Genomic DNA, 11,180 nt, shown 5'->3' with positions numbered 1-11,180 from the left:
TAGTATGGGCTTTTATTATAAGGAGCTGTCGGTAAGCTGCAGGAACTCTCTGCACATAAGTTGGTGTAGTAATTCAGACGTATACTTGCCAGTCTCATACCGCATAGTGCAAAGCATCCTGCCAAAACCTAAGGCAGCCCTTCCAGCCCTGCTACAGCTGTCATCCTCGTAGAGCAAGAAATCCGGACAAAACCTAAGGCAGCCCTGTGGCTGCTGATATACCTCTCAGCCTCGTAGAGCGAGAAATCCGGACAAAACCTAAGGCAGCCCTGTGGCTGCTGATATACCTCTCAGCCTCGTAGAGCGAGAAATCCGGACAAAACCTAAGGCAGCCCTGTGGCTGCTGATATACCTCTCAGCCTCGTAGAGCAAGAAATCCGGACAAAACCTAAGGCAGCCCTGTGGCTGCTGATATACCTCTCAGCCTCGTAGAGCGAAATCCGGACAAAACCTAAGGCAGCCCTGTGGCTGCTGATATACCTCTCAGCCTCGTAGAGCAAGAAATCCGGACAAAACCTAAGGCAGCCCTTCCAGCACTGCTACAGCTGTCATCCTCGTAGAGCAAGAAATCCGGACAAAACCTAAGGCAGCCCTGTGGCTGCTGATATACCTCTCAGCCTCGTAGAGCGAGAAATCCGGACAAAACCTAAGGCAGCCCTGTGGCTGCTGATATACCTCTCAGCCTCGTAGAGCGAGAAATCCGGACAAAACCTAAGGCAGCCCTGTGGCTGCTGATATACCTCTCAGCCTCGTAGAGCGAGAAACCCGGACAAAACCTAAGGCAGCCCTGTGGCTGCTGATCCTCTCAGCCTCTTACAACGAGAAATCCGGACAAAACCTAAGGCAGCCCTTTGGCTGCTGATATACCTCTCAGCCTCGTAGAGCAAGAAATCCGGACAAAACCTAAGGCAGCCCTGTGGCTGCTGATATACCTCTCAGCCTCTTAGAGCGAGAAACCCGGACAAAACATAAGGCAGCCCTGTGGCTGCTGATCCTCTCAGCCTCGTAGAACAAGAAACCCGGACAAAACCTAAAGCAGCCATTCGACTGCTGATATACCTCTCAGCCTCTTACAACAAGAAATCTGGATAAAACCTAAAATAACACACGGAACAAGAATAGGGACAGTTTGTACATATTGACATTAAAAGTAGAAAGTTGCACCCTGCCAATACCAGCAATACGTGATTTTATCGGTATACTGTTTCGGCAGCCTTTTGGCTGCTGATGTACGTGTCAGCTCTAAATCAGAACAAAATCTAAAACCAGGGAGGGAAAACAGTTAAAATACATACAGATTTTAAACATTGACCTTACAAAATTAGAAAGTTGGTGGTATATATTAAGTCCTGGTAGGAACTTAAAACCTACACGTAGTTGACACTGGGAGCCCAAACATGATTGAAATCAAAGCTATACAGGATGTTTAAAAGAAAAATGACACTGTGGGTGGGAATGGGAGTGACGTAGTAAAATGGGCGTTAATTTAGTGAGTTGTAATTCGGACCCGAATTTTAAACGCTGGGATTGTCCCTTTAAGGAATGCAGGCATTTGGAGAGACATGGCCAGTGCTGAGTTATCTCTTACCTTTGTGTTTTCACTCTCTGGACTGGAGAACAGTTGAGGCTGCAGTGCTGGGAAATGTAACCATGGAAGTGACTTTACAAATAAGAATGTCTGAATATTCAGACAACTATAGAGTTATTAGTTTCTATGTCTGTCACAGAAATTTAAAATCTTAACAAGGGCTGTATCTCATATAGAATATGTATGCATATATGTGATTTCATTCCATGTATATGTGTATGTATGTACATGTGTGCGTGGTGTGTGTGTGTACACACACACTCACACACACACACACACACACATATATATATATATATATATATATACATATACACACACACATGCGCACGCACACACACACACACACACACATATATATATATATATATATATATATATGTGTGTGTGTGTGTGTGTGTGTATATATATATATATATTTATTTAAATATATGTGTATATGTCTATCTAGGTTTTGTATTAGAACAGTACCTCGTGTTTAGTTCTGTGCAGATGTGGGCATGTTGCTAGTGATTGACAGAGGAAATAGGTGTGGCAACGCCTGATGACTGACAAGCATGCTAATTCTCGTGTGGCATCTTGCATGTATTCCTGTAAACTGTTTAATTTTCACACAAAACCAACTTCAACCCCATAAAGCAGCCTTTATTGAATAAGCCATTTCCATCTTACAAAGGATATCAAATGCAAAGTTAACAATGAAATAAGTATTACTTTTTATCTTTACTTTTGCAGGGAGGCAAGCCCCCCCTACACCCCCCACTACTTCAGTATACACTACATTGAGGAAGAGGGTACACAAAGACTAACCCGCTCCTGTCTTTGTATGTAGAAATGCATGCAGATTTAGTGGTTTCTTAAGTGTTGATAGCCACAGTGCATGACCTACGAAGCATGTTACAAGTAAATTGAGCGGTGCTCTTTAAGGTGCCTACTGTATACGTTTCCTCACTTTAAGTCATGATTTGCACTTCATTCTTGATTTCTCATTCCCCTATCCTGCTACCATCAGTTGGTATATTTCAAATAAAATGCCATTCTTGTGCTGTCTTTGTGGCAACAGACTGTATTCATCAGCATTCATTTCAGCACAGGAATGAATATTCAGCAGATTCAACAGCCCTCCAGGAATTGTTGGCCTGGAGGCATGGTTATGGCATGATTTGCCACTGCACATCCTGCAAGGGCTATACTGCTCAGACAAGCTCCTCTTGGTTCTGCAGAGTGGTCCTAGCAGCAGGGAACTCAGAAAAGCGACTACTTTCTGGATTTAAGTATCTTTGCTTTTTTTTCACTTGGAATAGCTTCTGTAGCTTACCCTGAGCTAGCTTGAACTGTTTTTTAACTGTTTGCTGCATTATTTTAAAATCTGCACTTAAAGTTACATTTTAGTCGAATTTGATCGAAAGTTTGTTTGTTTGTTTGTTTAATTTAACTGTGGAGGCTGCCCACTAAAGTGTGCTAGCCTGTGTAACTAATTTATCACTGTTTCTGCATTTTCTGTGTGTTTCTACCAAAAAAACAAAAAAAAAAAATAATCCTTGTTTTCCCGCCTCTCCTCGACTAGTTTAGACCAGTTTACAGGCATTGCTGTATTCTGGGCTGTGGTGTAGTTCCTGTGTTGTCCATTACCTTACTTGGATAGAAGGAAGTTTCTTTGCTCACCAGTGGGAGTGGGGAGCCTTGAGCAGCCTACCTGTCCCTGTAGGAAGTGACCTCAGCACAATAAGCTGTAGTAATTGGTTGTTTTGGACCATTTCTAGCTCTTTTGTAGTTCACTGTTTAAAATCTGCCTATGGGCATTTTTTTTCTGGCTATACTGCTCAGATAAGCTCCTCGTGGTTCTGCAGAGTGGTCCTAGCAGCAGGGAACTCAGAAAAGTGACTACTTTCTGGATTTAAGTATCTTTGCTTTTTTTTCACTTGGAATAGCTTCTGTAGCCTACCCTGAACTAACTTGAACTGTTTTTTAACTGTTTGCTGCATTATTTTAAAATCTGCACTTAAAGTTACATTTTAGTCGAATTTGATCGAAAGTTTGTTTGTTTGTTTGTTTAATTTAACTGTGGAGGCTGCCCACTAAAATGTGCTAGCCTGTGTAACTAATTTATCACTGTTTCTGCATTTTCTGTGTGTTTCTACCAAAAAACAAAAATAATCCTTGTTTTCCGCCTCTCCTCGACTAGTTTAGACCAGTTTACAGGCATTGCTGTATTCTGGGCTGTGGTGTAGTTCCTGTGTTGTCCATTACCTTACTTGGATAGAAGGAAGTTTCTTTGCTCACCAGTGGGAGTGGGGAGCCTTGAGCAGCCTACCTGTCCCTGTAGGAAGTGACCTCAGCACAAGAAGCTGTAGTAATTGGTTGTTTTGGACCATTTCTAGCTCTTTTGTAGTTCACTGTTTAAAATCCGCCCCTGGGCATTTTTTTCTGGCTATACTGCTCAGACAAGCTCCTCGTGGTTCTGCAGAGTGGTCCTAGCAGCAGGGAACTCAGAAAAGCGACTACTTTCTGGATTTAAGTATCTTTGCTTTTTTTTCACTTGGAATAGCTTCTGTAGCTTACCCTGAACTAGCTTGAACTGTTTTTTAACTGTTTGCTGCATTATTTTAAAATCTGCACTTAAAGTTACATTTTAGTCGAATTTGATCGAAAGTTTGTTTGTTTGTTTGTTTAATTTAACTGTGGAGGCTGCCCACTAAAGTGTGCTAGCCTGTGTAACTAATTTATCACTGTTTCTGCATTTTCTGTGTGTTTCTACCAAAAACAAAAAATAATCCTTGTTTTCCCGCTCTCCTCGACTAGTTTAGACCAGTTTACAGGCATTGCTGTATTCTGGGCTGTGGTGTAGTTCCTGTGTTGTCCATTACCTTACTTGGATAGAAGGAAGTTTCTTTGCTCACCAGTGGGAGTGGGGAGCCTTGAGCAGCCTACCTGTCCCTGTAGGAAGTGACCTCAGCACAAGAAGCTGTAGTAATTGGTTGTTTTGGACCATTTCTAGCTCTTTTGTAGTTCACTGTTTAAAATCCGCCCCTGGGCATTTTTTCTGGCTATACTGCTCAGACAAGCTCCTCGTGGTTCTGCAGAGTGGTCCTAGCAGCAGGGAACTCAGAAAAGCGACTACTTTCTGGATTTAAGTATCTTTGCTTTTTTTCACTTGGAATAGCTTCTGTAGCTTACCCTGAACTAGCATGAACTGTTTTTAACTGTTTGCTGCATTATTTTAAAATCTGCACTTAAAGTTACATTTTAGTCGAATTTGATCGAAAGTTTGTTTGTTTGTTTGTTTAATTTAACTGTGGAGGCTTCCCACTAAAATGTGCTAGCCTGTGTAACTAATTTATCACTGTTTCTGCATTTTCTGTGTGTTTCTACCAAAAAAACAAAAAAAAAAAATAATCCTTGTTTTCCCGCCTCTCCTCGACTAGTTTAGACCAGTTTACAGGCATTGCTGTATTCTGGGCTGTGGTGTAGTTCCTGTGTTGTCCATTACCTTACTTGGATAGAAGGAAGTTTCTTTGCTCACCAGTGGGAGTGGGGAGCCTTGAGCAGCCTACCTGTCCCTGTAGGAAGTGACCTCAGCACAAGAAGCTGTAGTAATTGGTTGTTTTGGACCATTTCTAGCTCTTTTGTAGTTCACTGTTTAAAATCCGCCCCTGGGCATTTTTTCTGGCTATACTGCTCAGACAAGCTCCTCGTGGTTCTGCAGAGTGGTCCTAGCAGCAGGGAACTCAGATAAGCGACTACTTTCTGGATTTAAGTATCTTTGCTTTTTTTTCACTTGGAATAGCTTTTGTAGCTTACCCTGAACTAGCTTGAACTGTTTTTTAACTGTTTGCTGCATTATTTTAAAATCTGCACTTAAAGTTACATTTTAGTCGAATTTGATCGAAAGTTTGTTTGTTTGTTTGTTTAATTTAACTGTGGAGGCTGCCCACTAAAGTGTGCTAGCCTGTGTAACTAATTTATCACTGTTTCCGCATTTTCTGTGTGTTTCTACCAAAAAAACAAAAAAACAAAAAAATAATCCTTGTTTTCCCGCCTCTTCTCGACTAGCTTAGACCAGTTTACAGGCATTGCTGTATTCTGGGCTGTGGTGTAGTTCCTGTGTTGTCCATTACCTTACTTGGATAGAAGGAAGTTTCTTTGCTCACCAGTGGGAGTGGGGAGCCTTGAGCAGCCTACCTGTCCCTGTAGGAAGTGACCTCAGCACAAGAAGCTGTAGTAATTGGTTGTTTTGGACCATTTCTAGCTCTTTTGTAGTTCACTGTTTAAAATCCGCGTTTGCACGGCTTTGCGCAGTTGTATGGCGCTGGGTTAAACAAGGTTAAACTTTTTCTGGCTCCGCCAAGTCTGCTCTTCAAATTTTCCCTTAAGGAAGCTCTACTCTTAGTATAACCAGACTACTCACTATATTATAAGCCTAGCACTTGTTCTCAATACTTCTCTACTAAATAAGCACTCTTGTACTAAGTAAAGCACTACATCTACTTACCACCCCTGTGAATATCCACTTCCCTTAAAGGTACAGCACTCCCTTATACTGTTCTAGCATATCGAGTGGTAGATTACTGGCGTCGTCTCCAATTCAGCTGGTCAATCTGGGTATCTTGAGACAATGCTACAATTGTCTCATGTACACAGACAACCCTCTCCTCCTCCCAACAAACACAAATACATGTGAGAGATGCAAATATATAGCCAAACTGGAGGCTGAACTCTCTCAACTCAGGGCTGGCATGACCAGACAGGAGGAGATGGCAACCACACACACAACAATCCCAGTCCCACATAGACCTACCACAACTGCAAACCAAACACATAAAACACAAAGACATACTCGGAGGCTCTAATAAAAAACTTACCAAAACAACAGAGGCTCCCAAAGCAGACATCCAAAAATCCACCACCTCAAAACAAAACACATGCAACACATACTTCAATAAATCAGTGTGTCAACCAATCACAGCCCTTAAGGCCAAACGCCTTGCCTGATACACTAGTAATAGGTGACTCTATAGTCAGACACACTGATGTCCCGCTGACCAGGCTGAACAAGGAGAAGGTGACTGTGAGCTGTCTATCGGGAGCTAGGATCCGCCACATAACACATGCACTCAAGTCCCTCCAAAGCAAGTACAAATATGACTCCGTCATTGTCCATGCTGGTGTGAATGACCTGAGACGTACCTCCCTGGACTACATGAAAAGAGACATAGAGGAGCTCTCCGATTATGTAGCCCAGGCTGGTATGACCCTGACCCTGAGCAGCATCTTGCCCTCACCAAGAATGATACCACAATACAAAGACAAGATGATCAGCTTTAACAATTGGCTCAAGTACTGGTATCATTCTAAGGGGATCCAATGTCTGTCTGCCTGGGATGACATGTTGGACAAGCCATGCTGCTTCACAAGGGATGGCTTACACCTGTCACCGCTGGGCTTCCGGATATTGGCTAAGGCTCTTGCCACCCCCATAGTGCCTTTTTTAGGCAAGGCTCAAAAGACAAACCCACCTCCTTAGAAAACAAAAATGGAAAAAAACTAAGGGTAATGCTGCTCAACGCCAGAAGTCTAAATCTCAAGATGCAGGCACTTGATGCACTCCTCAGCATGGAGAACATCGATGTCTGTGCAGTAACTGAAACCTGGTTCAAGGCTCCTGAGAGCACCCCAGTGCTACCAGGCTATACCTCGTATCATGCTTTTCGGCCCCAAAACCCGGGCTGAACCACAAAGGGAGGGGGAGTGTCCATATTCATCAAGGACACCCACACCTCCAGGTTAGTAGCAACACATGAAGCATCAGAGACCATACAGGTGCAACTAACCATAGGCAAAACTGCTATACAACTGGTAGCATGTTACAGACCCCCCTCCCAATCTCAGGAACCCCACTCAGCCTTCCTGAAGACATTGGAGGATATGAGTGTATCACAAAATACCATCATACTGGGAGACTTCAACTACCCAAACATAGATTGGGTACATTATTCTAGCCCTAATACCCTAGCCCAAAGGTTCCTGGAATTCATAAATTCAAATGCACTGGAACAACTAGTCACCTCTCCCACTAGGGGAGATAATATACTAGACCTGATCATCACAAACATGGGGACAAAATGCTCCACACCGGAAGTATACCCCTCACTAGTGAGATCTGACCACAAACTAATCACCCTGGATATACATATCCCACCTACACCCCAGCACAAAAGACCACAGTGAAAAACTTCTCAAAAGCAGACTTCACTCTTCTTAAGACTGAGATGGTATCCTTTAAGCCCACTGTGCCAGTGGATACCACATCCCACAATGCCGAATCCTTCACAAATGTTTTCTATGGACATCTCCAAGAATGCATGGATCATGCAATCCCAAACAAATCCAAGTCCCTCTCCACCAAAGGTAAGCGTCCTGTCTGGTGGACCTCAGCCATAAACAAATTGTATAACAAAAGAAGGAAGCTACTGCACGTCAGAGCAAAATCCCATGAAGGGAAGACATCTCTGATCAACATTAGCAGAAAACTATGTTCTCTCACAAAAACATCCAAGGCTAACTTTGAGAGAAAAATCGCTAAGGACACTAAAGATAACCACAAAGCCTTCTTCAGCTATGTTAGAAACCTGGGCGGAAACCCTCAGATATGCTCAGAGTTGGTTCACAACAACAAAAAATACACTGAACCCACAGATATTGCCAACATTCTGGCTGACAGGTTCAGTGCAAATTTCTCCCCTCCTTCACCCCCAAAAGAAGAAATACTTATTCCATCTGAATGTAATCTCCCTGTCATCTCAGATGTCCAAGTGAGAACCGCCCTAAACAAAGCAAAAAACACAGCATCAATGGGACCTGACGGTATCCCGGGTTGCGTGTTACGTGAACTCCAAGAGGAGCTAAACCCACACATAAAAATGCTATTTAACCTTAGCCTTACTTCGGGATATGTACCTGAACACTGGCGTACAGCAACAGTGGTCCCACTCCACAAGGGGGGGTGCCTCTACAGACCCTGGAAACTACCGCCCCATAATCTTAACCAGCCTGGTCTGCAAAGCTATGGAAAGAATCATTATGGAACTCATAAACAGAGACATAGGGGACTTACAGACACTTGACCCCACCCAGTTCGGCTTTGTAAAGGGAAGATCCTGCCTTTTAAACCTGGTTGACTTTTTTGAAACAGTCACTAGAGCCATTGATGAGGGCAAAGCAGTCCATACAGCATACCTGGACTTGGCTAAGGCCTTCGACACAATACCCCACTCAGGCATCATAGATAAGCTCAACAGCTTAAAAGTAAACCCTTATGTCACTAGATGGGTTGCAAACTGGCTAAAGGACAGAACCCATAAAGTTAAAATCGCTGAGCAATGTCAGACTCAAAGCCAGTCACAAGTGGTGTGCCACAGGGATCTGTCCTGGGACCCCTGTTGTTCGGCATTTATTTCTCAGATGTTAAAGCAAACATGGGAGGGCTGTGGCTGACAAAGTTCACAGATGACTGCAAACTAGGCGCCATAGTCGATACACCAGCAGACACACACATCCTACAAAAAGGCCTCACAGAAACGGACAACTGGTGCCGGAGTCACGGCCTTAAACTAAATGCCAAAAAATGTATAGTCATCCCCTTTGGGAAAAACAAAGTACCCACAAATTATCACATAGACAGCAACCCACTGAGTACGGAAAAAGTAATCAGAGACCTAGGGACCCAAGTCGACAGCGACCTCTCATTTGACACCCACGTTGCCAAAGTGGTTAGAAAAACATTCTACCTTGCACACCTCATCATGAAGGGATTCACATCCAGATCCAAGGATGTCATTGTACCCCTATATTCCTCCCTCATCAGACCCATGATTGAGTACAATGCCCCATTTGGTATGTACCTCACCCGGCATTTGCAACAGCTGGAGAGACCACAAAAGTACCTCACCAAGAGGATCAAGGGTCTCCAACATATGTCTTATTCTGCCAGACTAAAGAAACTTCAGCTCTATTCAGTAGCATACCGCCTGCTCAGAGGTGATCTCTGCCTGACATACAAGGCCATGTCCAATCAGGATCTGATGGACATGCTCCACCTCAAAAATCCAAATCCATCAGGACCACGAGAGCTAAAGACTTAAACCTCGGCACAAGTATGAATAGGACATGCTGGAGGGATAGATTCATAACCCAGAGGCTTCCCATGCTTTGGAACAAGATCCCAGTTTGTATTAGGCAGAGCCCTCACTGACTCTCTTCAAGAGAAATCTTGATGAGTGGATGGGAGATCGTAAGTTTACCCCAGGGGTCACATCTGTGTCACTGCTAGACAGGGGCACAGTAAACTAATTCTATTATATAAGGGGACCTTCATTGTGTCACTACTAGACAGAGGCACAGTATTCTAAATTTATTCTGTACATTTTTTGTACCATTTCATGGGGTGGCAAAAGCCACATCACTATGGCTAGGCTTACAAATGCCCCAGGGCAGATAGCCTAGTACTATACTATGAAACTATGAAACTATAAGGTACTGTTCTAATACAAAACCTCTGTCTATATATAGATAGATAAATATAGATATATTGTGACCAAATTCTGTCTGTATATGGAGATCACATCTTATTTTATGTGTTTTTTTTTTTTTTTATATATGATGTATGCAGATCTACAAAACTTGTCAACTAAATATCGTATTATACTCACTCTGCATGTGTTTGCAAATGCCATATTACTTTAATATTGCTTTTCAAATTCTTAAGAGGCATTAATTATTTTCTGTCATGGATGGGGTAATTTTCTTAAACAACCTTCACGTTAGCAAGAAAGTGTAAAGGACAGAATTAGGCTGTTACAGAATAACTCTCATTAATATCTTTGTAAAAATAGCAGTGGAAGAAGTTACATAAAATCTGAAATTTCCTTTTGTGGTTAAGGAAACGTATATAATCACAATTTCCATGCAGCATTTGCTGAATGCATATAATGTGGGTTTGAGTAACCTGGAATTTTCATATAATACATTGTATGCAAATATGATGGTGTTAAATAGTGCTGTTTGATAGTTTAGCAGCTGGAAATATGGTTTAGAACACTAAGAATAGTATGATTTTATTCAAGTGTTGTGATCTTGCTTCCATACTAATATTTTGTCAGGGAACTGGTACTTATTTAGTCAGGACTTTGATATTGAAGTTGTCGTGGTAGTCAGGAAGTAACGAAGAACAATTCCATTTCATAAACACTTTTAAAAATTCTGATGTAAATAAGTATATTATTCTGTCAAATGTACTGTCATTTTATGCCAAAGTTGTGCCATAAGGAAGGAAACATGGATTTTTTACCATCTTGATTGTTGGTTGGCTATAACCTGAGAATGATGAGCTGTTGATGAGGGTGTAAGGGTGAACAGATCTGTGCTCTGGTTCCTCGTGTTAGGATGTAACAAGAGTATAGAGCTGAATTCTGGTTCTTGATGCTAGGGTATAACAGAGAACTGAGCTGTAGTCCGGTTCCATATTCTAAGGTGTAAGGGAGAACAAAGCTGTACTATGGTTCATTATTTATTTATTTATTTGACATTTGTTGAC

Source organism: Protopterus annectens, chromosome 3.part1 (genome assembly GCF_019279795.1).
Source record: "Protopterus annectens isolate FY-2018-M chromosome 3.part1, PAN1.0, whole genome shotgun sequence".
NCBI lineage: Eukaryota > Metazoa > Chordata > Ceratodontiformes > Protopteridae > Protopterus > Protopterus annectens.
The sequence above is the reverse complement of the archived record's forward strand: the minus strand, read 5'-3'. Positions refer to the sequence as shown.